Genomic DNA, 12,731 nt, shown 5'->3' with positions numbered 1-12,731 from the left:
AGCAGACTTGTAGGATTTGAACATATTGAAGGCCTCATCCTTACTTTTCATAAAATATACATACGTATATCTTGAAAAATTATCAATAAAAGTAATAAAATATCTATTGTCTCCTCTAGTGAATATACCATTTAGTTCACAAATATCAGAATGTACAAGTTCTAATAATTGTGTATTTCTGTTTGTTTTAGGAAAAAAGTTGATTTGTCATTTTTGCTCGAATGCAAATTTCACATTTAGCATCATGTCCATGATTATATGGAATTAAATTATGTTTAGACATAAATTTTAAAGATTTAAAATTCAAATGGGCTAAACGATTATGCCACAAAGTAGAAGACTCAATAATATAAACAAAATCAAAACTTATTTTATTAATACTTAGTTTATACATCCCATCACAAGAGTACCCTTTTTCCAACAAACACTCTCCATTTGGAAAGAATTATATTATCAGACTCGATTACGGTCTTGACACCCTTCTTACAAAGCAAATTTACAGATACAAGGTTTTTCTTTATTTCTAGGACATGAAGAACATTGACAAGAATAAGTTTCTTCTCATAAGTGAACTGAAGTTCCACAGTTCCTTTTCCCACAACTTATGCATAGTTGTGATTTCTCATTTGTACTACATGTCCATCTGCTGCATCTTTATAATTTTTTAACTGACATCTCTGATTGCAAACATGAATGGTAGCATCTGAATCATACCACCAATCTGAAGACTTGGTTGTTGTAGCCATATTTAACTCTATAATCATACTAGTGAGCTTTTCAAAGACCATGGCCACAATTTTCAAAGTCTCATTTTCGATCAAATTTACACTATAGGGATTGCCAATTTTTTTCTTGCATTTCTTCTTGTACCAACATTCACGCTTAAAGTGTCCATTCTTTCTGCAATTGTAACAACTTTTTATTTTCTTGGACTTGTCACCATTGTTGGAAAATTCATTATATTTTCTCTTATTTCCTTCAAAATTACCTTGAAACTTATTTTTCTCATCAACAAAGTTCACTTTAGAGCCATTTTGAGAAAATAATTTTTTATCACGAATTCGAGTTTCCTCCTCAATCCGTAAATATTTTTTAATTTGCTTTATAGTGAAATCTTCTGTTGTGTGGATAAATTTATTTCTATAATTATTCCAACTTGTAGCAAGTTTGGAAATAATAGCCCCAACTTGCAAAGGTTCAGGAACTTCAACATTAAGATCTCGATGTTTATTCACCAAAACTTGCAATTCATCGACTTGATCCATCAAAGAAGTATTATCATTCATTGTAAACTCAAAAAAATTCATAATAAAGAATTTATCCGTACCTTGCTTTTCAGTTTTATACTTGAATTCCAATGCCTCCCAAATCTCTTTTGGTGACTTGATTGATGTAAACAAGTCGTAGAGACGATTAGAAAGTGTATTTAGAATATGTTCTCTAAATATCACTTCTTCTTCTTCGTGCTTCTTGCGTTCTGCCTTGATTTGATCATTATCGTCAGATTTGGGTTTTGGAAGTACTGGCAAGTTTGAATCCAAAACATATGAAATCTTCAAAGTAGTAAGAATGAACATCAACTTGTCTTTCCAAGGAGTAAAACTCATCCCATCAAACCTATCTAGTTTGAGAAAGTCTTGATTCATCATCTTGAAAGTCTACATATCAGATTCTGTTTCCATTGCGATTATCACTTAAAATTGTTGAAATAAATTGTGCAGATACAGTAATCTAAAATAATAAATGTGACTCTTGGGTCTTGTGAGCACTTCTTCCTCTTAGAGATCAAAAGAGTGAAACTGAGTGAGTTCTTGGTGAGTTCTTGAGTGTTCTTATGCAAGACTGTCTTAAGTGCTTGGAAAGCCACAAAATTTGTATATTTTCTTGCTTTTGATCTTAGTTAGCATGTAAAGTTTTGTTCCCATGTGTTGGTACGAAATGTGGTTGAGTTTTGAGAAGGTTATCATGCTTAGTTCAAAACCGGATCAATTAAGAGATGGTTGGAATGATTAAATGATTTTAAGTGGGAATTTTGCTATGGCATGTCTTAAGCATGAGTTGATATGATTTATCATTGTATTAACATGATTGTGGAAGGTTTAAATTGTGGTTAGAAGCATGTCATGGTAGGTTTTAAATCTATCTTCTTTTGATAATCAAGTATGAATCAATTTTGAATAAATTAGAGATTTAGGATATCTTAGCCATGATTAAATGTTGGGATGAACTTGATTACCCAATAATTAGCTTTCATTATGTCATTAAAGATGTTAGTGATTATTTTTTATTAAAGAAAATCTCATGTGCAGGCATTCATACGGATCAATAGTTGATAACATATTTAGGCATCAACCAGAGTGCATGCCACGGGTTGGGACTGTTTGGGTAAGTTTCACTTTGATTTTTGAAAATACAAGGGAATAGTTGGTTTTAGAATGCAAAAAATTTGAAGTCCAAGAATTTTGGTTAAATTTGGAGTTCAGTTGCAGTGAAAATTTAGGGCCTTAAAGGCAATTTTTGAAAGTCTAGGGGTATTTTTGTAAATACCTATTTTTGAAGCCTTTGATTTTGAACCTCAACCAAAGAAGTATTAATCCTAACTTAGTACGCACTTAATTTCAGTTGCTACGACATTTTTTCAATTACATAAGAAGTTTGTAAGTTGGCCTCTAACTTACACTTTGACACGTTATTTATGATTTATTGAGATGCCTCGTTCATGTTTCAATTATCACTTTGAGCATAAAATATCATATTATATGATACATTGAGTATATATTTACATGACTTGTGATATTTCTATCATTTTAGCATATTGCATCTATAAATGTCATTTCACATAAAAATCTTGCTATATATGCACATGTCATGGAATACATTTTTTTACTTAGCATGAAAATAATTTTTTTCATGACCCAAAGGCTATGATGGAAAATTATCCTAGTGGAACTCCTCGGTCCACTCTGCAGTGTTTAAGAATGGAATGTAACTCTTAGGCTGACGAAGAACAGTTAACAGGTTTCGAATGAGTTCTTTTTAATGAACACCGGAGCGAAATCAATATGTTATGACACATAATGCTAGTGAGTGTACACGTTATAATGTTATATTTTATTTATCTATTTATTGAGAACGAGTCTATAGACAACATAGTTTCAACATGAGTTATACTACGGTCATTGGCAAGTACTCACAATGCACATAGGGAACTATGACGATACTACACATTGTGAGTAATTTATGAATTGCTAAAAATGATGAAATATTATGATAAAAATATTATCTTTTGACGATTAAAGTAAAAATGTTCTCTGAACCAAAATATGTGTCTCCATTTTTCTGAAAATGTTAAGGAATTTGGATGGGAGACACATTTTTTTGCATTTCATGCTTTTCATATTTATCATTCTTCATGCATAATTTATCTTTGTACAAGTTGGTCATTAAGTTACTGAGATTTCATGTAAATCTCACCCCTTGTAGACCCACTATCATCCCACTTGGAATGATAGAAGTTGTGTCAGGATACGAGGAACACGAATTACACAAAGCACTGAATTCTACTAATTGAGAAGGAGCCTGACCTCGACAGGAGACTAGACTTGATCATTATGTTTATAGCTCTAATCCTTCATGCTCTAGAACGCATGAATCGATTAATTTAACTTTAAAGGCTTTGATATTTAGTTGTTTTAGGTTATGCTACGATTTGGCTTTGAACTTATGATGATCATTAACGCATTAGGATGTTTTAGTTATTCTGGCATAAGTTTTGTTTTCATCCTTTTATCCACTATAGTTATCGCATACTGCAGGTTACATACTAGGATGCAATGCATATTAACTATCACGAATGGGGTATGTAACTTTGTGTTACATGTCCCAACGCTCTAAGTCTCTGTTCCATACCATGTATGGGTTGGGGGTGTCACAAGGTGGTATCAGAGCAATTATGTCTCTAGGTAAATCCTCATGTCCTTACGATAATATGCTAGAGTATAGGATTTAATCTATAGACTTGTTAGACTTGAAATCTTGTGGCAGGAACTGGGTCTAATACACATGCTTCACAGGATTTGGAGAACTGAAGTTGCATGGCATGTGAAAGAAGGGAAAGAAACCTTGAAGGATCCAATAACCGTCAAGATCAGGACCGTTGTTTTGATGGAGAACGTGACTTGGCGAACACAATTCGTCAGATGATGGAAACCATGAAATAGCAACAAGAGGTGATCCTGAGTCAAAACCATCAACGCCCGCGGTTTGAGAGGTGGGAGAACCGTGGGTGTTCATACAAGTGGCTACTAGATCTCGATAGGACCTTCGAGATCAAAGGTTGTACTGAGGAGCAGAAAGTACAGTATGCGGGGCATCTACTTCAAGGTGAAGTTGGTATCTGGTAGGATACAAAGAGGCAACTTTTAATAAAAGTGTTGGGAAATATCACTGTTTTGACTTGGGAGAGGTTCAAAGAAGAGTTTGATACTCGATTCTTCACTAAATCAATGAAGACCCAAAAAGCCCAGGAGTTTGCCACTTTGGTGCAAGGCAATCTGTTAATTGAATAGTATGCTGCAAAATTCATGGAGCTTTGGAGGTTTGGTTAACATCTGATCGCCATTGAAAAGATGTAGGCTCAGAAATTTCAAGGAGGGCTGAATCCTAGAATTCACAATTATGTGGCTGGATTCCGCATCCACAACTTCCAAGAGTTGGTTAATGTGGCTACAATAACGGAGGCGGAACAATGAAGTGTGGCAACTCATACCAGCCTCAAGAAAAAGAGAGCGTCTACCTTCATTGCTGGCTGGAATAATGCTAAGAGGAGGATTATTCAAGGAGCTAACAAGGGAAAAGGCATTATAATAGCTCCACCGGTCACCTGCAAGAAATGTGGAAAGAACCACAGTGGAGAATGTCATTTGGGCTTAGGAGAAAGCTACCAATGCGATCAGTTAGGACATATGATCCAGGAATGATCGCAGAATGTTGAAGGAGGAAAGAACATTCCTAACAAACAGCACAGTTAGAGGCCACCTGCTCAAGCTCATGTGTACACCATCACCCTGGGAAAAATCAATGAGGAGATAACCAAGGAGGAAGGGACGGAAGTCATCACTGGTATTTTCCATTAAATACCCTCCTTAGAAATCAATTTTTATAATAGTTGCTTAGTACAGTAGTTGATTACATCTTAGGTAAAATCACGTTATAGAAATATACGGCTTGCGCTTTATTCGACTCCGGTGCTAAAAGTGCCTTTGTGTCTACAATGTTTGCACGCACGAGTAACCTGCTGACTCAGATGTTACCTCAAGCGGAGCACGATCACTTGTACCCGCATGTTGAAAAACTGCCCTTTAACCTTGAAGGAGAGATTGTTGGAAGCCGACTTAATCTTCTTCGACCAACTAGGGTTCGACATTATACTAGGAATGGACTGGCTATCCAAACACTCTGCTAGGATAGACTGTCGGAGCAAGGAAATTATCTTTGATTCACTCATAGGTGGGCAAATCCGTCATACGGAAGGGACTGTGAAGGCTACTCCCTCTCTAATTTCAGCTTTGGAAGCAAGGAAGTGCATCATTAATGGTGCCACGGCCTACTTAGCATTCATAGTGGAGGATTACAGTTGTAATAAGGAGATTCAAGGGATACCTATACTTGAGGAGTATCTTGAGGTTTTCACCGATGATCAACCGAGATTACCCCCCGATGGAGAAACAGAGTTCACTATAGAGTTAGAGCCCGCTGCAACCCCTATCCATAAAGCCCTTATCATATAGCCCTCTAGAACTAAAAGAACTAAAGGAGCAGATGGAAGAGCTACTAGAGAAGGGCTTTATTCGGCCTAGTTCATTAGCTTGGGGTGTGCTAGTTCTATTCATTAAGAAGAAGGATGGATCATTAAGGATGTGTATTGATTATACAGTTCAAAACAAGTACCCGTTACCACGTATCGATGACCTGTTAGATCAATTGCAAGGAGCATCAGTGTTCTCAAAGATCGACTTAAGGTCTTGTTATCATCAGCTCAAGATTAGGGAAAAGGATATCCCTAACACGACGTTTCAGACTAGATACGGTTACTATGAATTCTTAGTGATGTCCTTTGGTCTAACCATTGCCCTCACCACATTCATGGATATGATGAACAGGGTATTCAGACCCTACCTGGATAGCTTTGTCGTCGTATTCATCGATGATATATTGAAATACTCGAGGAGCAAAGAAGATCACAGGCAGCATCTTCGTTTAACAATAGGAAGGCTAGAAGAATATTAGTTGTATGCCAAATTTAGCAAATGTAAGTTTTGGCTCAAGGAGGTGAAATTTCTAGGGCACGTAATCTCAAGTCAAGGAGTATCAGTTGATCCCAAAAAGATATAAGCTATGGTGAATTAGTAGCATCCAGCTAACGTGCACGAAATTTGAAGTTTCTTGGGATTGGTTGGTTACTATCAATGATTTGTTGAAGGATTCTCTAAGCTGTTAGGACCCTTTACAGCCCTAACCAAGAAAAATACTAAATATATTTGAACAGAGAAGTGTGAGCAGAGTTTCATGGAACTCAAGAAAATACTCACAAGTGTGCTTGTACTAGCCCTACCAGAACTGCATAAGCCCTATGTGGTTTTCAGTGACGCATCCAAGTTAGGACTTGGATGCGTGCTCATGCAAGAAGAGCAGGTTGTCGCCTATGCTTCATGACAACTAAAGAACCATGAGCATAATTACCCCACCAATGACTTGGAACTAGTCGTCGTAGTTTTCGTTTTAAAGATTTGGAGGCATTACTTGTATGGAGTAAAATGCGAAATCTACATCGATCACAAGAGCTTCAAGTACTTATTCAGTCAACAACATTTAAATATGAGACAGAGAAGGTGGTTAGAAACTATTAGCGACTACCAATGTGAAATCAAGTAACACCCTGGCAAGGCTAATATAGTAGCAGATGCGCTAATCGGAAGACACAAAAGGATGATCCCAAAGGCCCTGCCTTGGAAGCAGAGTCCCTTCTGCACAACATGAGAAGTTTTCTAATCAAGGATCTTCTTGCTAAATCATTTCTAACTACTGTACAAGAAATTGTACTAATGGAATGGGAAGAGGTGAAAAAGCGCCAGATGGAGGATTCCAAATGGGCAGAAATCAGACAGAAGGTAGAAAAGGAGGGACCAGAAGGTTTCACCCTCAAAGATGATGGGTTGTTGTACTACCAAAACTGGAAGGTTATTCCAGCTATTCAGGAGATCAAGAATAAGATATTAAGGGAAGCACATTAGACTCCATACACGGCTCACTCAAGAAGCACAAAGATGTATCAAGATTTGAAACAACACTTTTGGTGGGGAGGTTTAAAGAAGGATGTAGCAGATTATGTTAATAGATGCTTGATTTGTAGAACAATGAAGGCAAAGCATCAAAGACCAGTTGGAGATTTATAGCCACTTCCAATCCCATAATGGAAAAGGGTGGACTTGCTTAGGGCATCCACCCTTTTTGGCAATGAAAAATACCGACCCCATGGAGAAGTTAACTCGGCTATTTGTTTCAGAAATAGTGTGACTACATGGAGTACCAAAAACGATTGTATCTAATAGGGATTGCAAAGCTTTCAGGACACTGTAGGCACCAAGTTGAAGTTTAGTAGTGCCTATCACCTTCAGACCGCTGGGCAAATTGAACGAACAATTAAGACCTTGGAGAACATGGTGAGAGTGTGTGTTTTGCAAGAAGATGGTGATTGGGAGAAGCTCTTACCATTAATTGAGTTTGCCTACAATAATAGCTTCCAGGCCACCATTCAAATGGCACCCTACAAAGCTTTATACAAAAGGAAATGCCGATCTCCCTTATACTAGGATGAGGTAAGAGAATGGAAGATTTATGGTGTAGAGATTCTTCAAGAAATGAAGGATCAAATCTAGCTAATAAGGGAATGGATGAAGGCTGCCTAAAATATGCAGAAGAGCTATGCCAAATGACAGAGAAGGAACCTCGAATTTGAAGTTGGCGACTGGGTCTATTTCAAAGTATCGCCCATGAAATGAGTCTTTCGATTTGAAAAGAAGGGGAAGCTAAGTCCAAGATATGTAAGACCCTTTGAGATACTGGAAAAAGTAGGAGCAATCGCTTGTAGACTGGATCTTCCCACTGACTTTCAAGAAATTCACAACTCTTTCATGTATCTTCTCCCAAGAAGAGCTTTGAGAGACTACCAAAAGTTGTTGATACAAGGGATATTTCATTCCAACTTGACCTAACTTATGAAAAGATTCCTATTCAGATCACAGATTGGAAGGATAAGGAACTCCATAATCGAAAAATTCCTTTGGTTAAAGTTCTGTGGCGAAATCACAATATTGTGGAAGCTACGTGGGAAAAAGAATCCGATATGTGAAGCAAATACCCCTACTTTTTTGGCATTGTTTGACATCACATTCGTATCCATTCATACATGGCATTCATCGTCATTTCACCCGTTTGATCCGCATTCTTTCCCAGCATTTTCAGGTTCACCATGACCGGTAATGGTAGGATCTTCCATCAAACGTATATGACTTGTAGTCGACTTTGGAGGCTGAAAGCTGGGTAGCGATGCAGACAATTAGACCGTATGTCCGATGCATTCTGGGCCCAGCAGGAGAGGCAGAATACCATAGGACTCACATCCTCGACCATGATGGGAGAGGTCATATCCATCTGAGGAGAGCACAGCTACATGAGGAGTGTTAGCCTTATGACCCCGTCCTTTGGATGGGAGAGACTAGGGCCAGATGGCTTAGACGTCGTATGAGATCGACTTTCTCAGTTGCACCAGATCAGCCTGAGTCGAACCAAGTAGCAGAGCAGGGTCAGTTCGAGCAGGAGCCGTTGATTTCTGACCCCACTCCCCTCGACACATTTGATACTTCTGACTCTTCCCCTAGTCGCGTTCATTTCCGTGAGGAGGGAGACCCCTGGCTTGAGGATGACGAGTGATAAGTGTTATTTTTATATAAATTTTTATCACTCTTTTATTTATGAAAAGTGTCATTTTCCTTTCAACAATATTGATTTTATTTTATTTCTACAATTTTTATTAATTTTCTTAGATTTGAAGGAATGAGAAGATTTAGTACAAAATGAGAGCATTTTGGTACAAAAGAAGAGACTACGAATCCAGACGGATGAGAGGCAGGCGAGGAGAGGGTTGTGTGGCCTTTGTGACCTCTACACCCGTTCATTTGTGACCTCCACGCCAGTTATATTCAGCACACACAACATCTACTCGGTGGGATAATTTCTCCCGACCAGGATCAATCTGCTGCTAACCACCAAATCTGAGTTCCGCAATCAATCTGTTGGTGACCAAATCCATCTAAACCTCGCAATTCAAGCCGCATATCATTGAATCTTCCATTTTAGATAATCTCATTATTCTTGAGATAATTCCTTTTATGTTAATATTTATCTTTAGAAACTATTTTCCAGATCTTTAGGCAAGATTTTAGCCACAGTTATATTGTTTTCATATTTGAATTTCAACATCTATTTAATCTCGTCTTGTGGGATGAATAGGGAGAGTTCTAAATCGGAGTCAAGAGTTTTTATGTTTGACAGTTTCAAATCGGAGTTGAGAGTTTTTATATTTTAGACTCTGAGTCTGAGTATAGACTTCTAAAATTTACTCTTGAAGTGCTCTTTTGAGAATGCAGAGCTGGAGGGCAGAGGCGAAAGTCGCATGCTTCATCAACTGACTTTAATGAAGAACACCAATTTTATTCTTTTTCTTTTTAATTTCATTATGAACTAATTCTATTTTCTAGAGTTTTGATGTAGCCTAGCATTGAACACACAGTTTATTTTCCAAGTTATTTTATTTTGAATATTTCCATGATTGAGTGTTTATTCCTTGTTCTTAATGCTTACAATTTTCAAGCTAACTATTGTTCGATCTTTTGGATTGCAATAAAACCGAGAGGTGATTCGTGATTAAAGCTTTAGGATTAAACACTATTAGTTGAGCGAAATCAGAGATGCTTTACAGCAACTAGTGTGATTTTCAAGAAAAATCTAAAGAACTTAATGAGTCTCTAATTAGTTAGGTTCACATAAAGATATGGAATTATTAGTTGGAGATATTTTTGGTATTGTTCGAGAGAAAATATTGAATAGTTAAGGGATTTTTATCATTAACTTAGGATAATTGTAACTCTATAACAAGGAAGAATAAATTGTGTGGGATTTATTAGGTGAAGTCAAATACTCTAGATCTATTCTTATTATTTTTAAAATCTTAATTTTAATGTTCTTTTCTTCAGTTTAATTTTGATAAATCATTCTTCAAAGTTTGATTTTCCAAATAGTAATTAATTTAGTCAATTTTAATATTCAATAGCACAATTATTCCTTGTGGCTTCGATAATCGTTTTCGTTAAAACATTTTACTACTTGATACGATTCTATGCACTTGCAGATATATTTTTAAGAGAACAAGTTTTTGGCATATTTGCTTGGGAATAATTATTTTTTATTGATATTGATACTAGCTAGATTTTTACTACTTTGGATTTTATTTTATTTGTTTAAATTAGATCTCAGTTTGATTTTTTTTTCAGGAATTAGAAGTGCTTGCGCCGATCTAAATCATTAGAGCATACACACTTTTTGATCCCTAGATTGAAAGAACCTTACATCGGATCAATAAAGAGAAAAAGAAAGAGGTCGTCACATCTAAAGTTAATATGGCCGATCAGGAGCACAAGGTGTTAAGAGACTATGCAATGCCCTCAATCAATGGAGCGACGTCCAGTATAAGGTGGCCAGCTATAAAAGCCAATAACTTCGAGATCAAGCTGGCCATCATTCAAATGATCCAACAAACTGTCCAGTTTGGGGGCTGTCACAAGAGGATCCTAACGTCCATATTGCAAATTTTCTAGAAATTTGTGATACTTTCAAACACAACGGAGTGACAGATGATGCAATTTGATTAAGACTTTTTTTCCTTTTTCACTTAGGGAAAAGCAAAAGCTTGGATGAATTCTTTGTTGCCTAGCATCACTACCACCTGGGAGCAATTGGCACAAAAATTTTTACCGAAATATTTCCCTCCGACCAAGACAGGAAAGTTAAGGAATGATATCACTGCTTTCACCCAATTTGAGGGTAAATCATTATATGAAGCATGGGAGAGATACAAGGATGTATTGCGCAAGTGTCCACATCATGACCTCCAAGCCTGGCTCCAAGTACAGACGTTTACAATGGTTTGAGATTCACAAATCGATCTATGGTTGATGCAGTTGTAGGAAGAGCATTAATGAGTAAGATTCCTGAAGCCGCATTTGAACTTTTGGAAGAGTTGGCGTCTAACAACTATCAATGGGCTACAGAGAGAGCAATACCAAAGAAGGCAGCCAGAGTCGTTGAGCATGACTATATGTCTGCAATTGCGGCTCAGTTGGCAAATCTATCCAAACAAATAGGTAAAATGAACGTTAATGCTATTCAAACTAATGTTGCTTCTGATCATTGCGCAGGAAATCATTGAAGTGTAGATTGCCAAGTGAGGAATCATTTTGTCCAACCGAGTCATGCACAAGCCCATTACGTGTCGAATTCCCAACATCAAAATAATCCTTATTCATGGAGCAATAACCAAGTGCCGGCTAGACCACCTCAATAGTTTCCACAGCAAGAGAAGAAGCTGACACTTGAAGATATGATCATGCAATACATGAAAAAGACTGATATGGTGATTCAAAACAACTCGGCATCAATTTGAAATCTTGAGGCACAAATCAATCAACTCTCAAACATGCTTACTGAGAGGATGAGAGGGACTTTACCAAGCAACACTGTGACCAATCCAAAGGAACATGTCAAAGCCATAACATTGAGAAGTGGGCGGACAAATGACCAGTTGGTAAATACCGAGCAAGACACAGAGGCTACCAAAAATGTGGAGTCTGAGAAGAAGGAAACTGAGTACAAGGTGAAAGAAGCAGATTGGGAGGCGACCGACCAGCAAGTTGAGAAGACTAGAGAAAATAAAGGGGTTGTAAAATCCAAGAAATTCAGGGAATTTATTTATGAAACTTATTCTCCTTCAATTTATGATCCACCAATTCTTTTTCAGCAGAGATTAAGAAAAAATAAGATTGATAATCAGTTTACAAAATTTTTGAAGGATATATTATCAAACCAGTGGAAGTTGGGAGAGCATGAGATTGTGATGTTGATCGAGGAGAGCAATGAAAATTTTACAAGAGGAGCTGCCGCCTAAGTTTAAAGACTCGAGGAGTTTCACGATCCATTTCACTATAGGAAATTCCTATTTTGATAAAGTTTTATGTGACCTAAGGGCAAGTATTAATCTAATGCTTCTTTATGTTTTTAGGTAATTAGGCCTTGGAGAAGGAAAGCTGACCACCATCTCCCAACAGTTGGCAGACAGATCTATTAAATACCCGAGAGGACTCATTGTGGATGTACTGGTGAAAGTTGATAAGTTCATCTTCCAGGCTGACTTCATTATACTTTATTTGGAGGAGGATGAGAAGATTCCTTTGATACTGGACCGATCTTTCCAGGCGATGGGGAGAACTTTAATTGATGTCCAGAAAGGAAAACTCATTTTGAGGGTCGGGGAGGAGCAAGTCACGTTTGATGTGTTTAAATCTATGGAATTCCAGTCCAAGGTACATTCTTGTTTTTAAATAAGCGACTGAGACATG

The 12,731-nt window shown here is 37.2% G+C and overlaps 1 non-coding gene across 1 annotated transcript; it reads right to left on the bottom strand.

Annotated features, from left to right (window-relative positions):
• Positions 1-11,120: 11,120 nt before the first annotated feature.
• On the bottom strand, positions 11,121-11,227 carry LOC121261757. Its single transcript, XR_005939979.1, has one exon. It is a non-coding gene; the product is annotated as a small nucleolar RNA R71 (small nucleolar RNA).
• Positions 11,228-12,731: the final 1,504 nt, after the last annotated feature.

The sequence above is a fragment of the Juglans microcarpa x Juglans regia genome, chromosome 4D (genome assembly GCF_004785595.1).
Source record: "Juglans microcarpa x Juglans regia isolate MS1-56 chromosome 4D, Jm3101_v1.0, whole genome shotgun sequence".
In the NCBI taxonomy this organism is placed as follows: Eukaryota; Viridiplantae; Streptophyta; class Magnoliopsida; order Fagales; family Juglandaceae; genus Juglans; species Juglans microcarpa x Juglans regia.
This window is presented reverse-complemented; position numbering and strand designations above follow the sequence as displayed.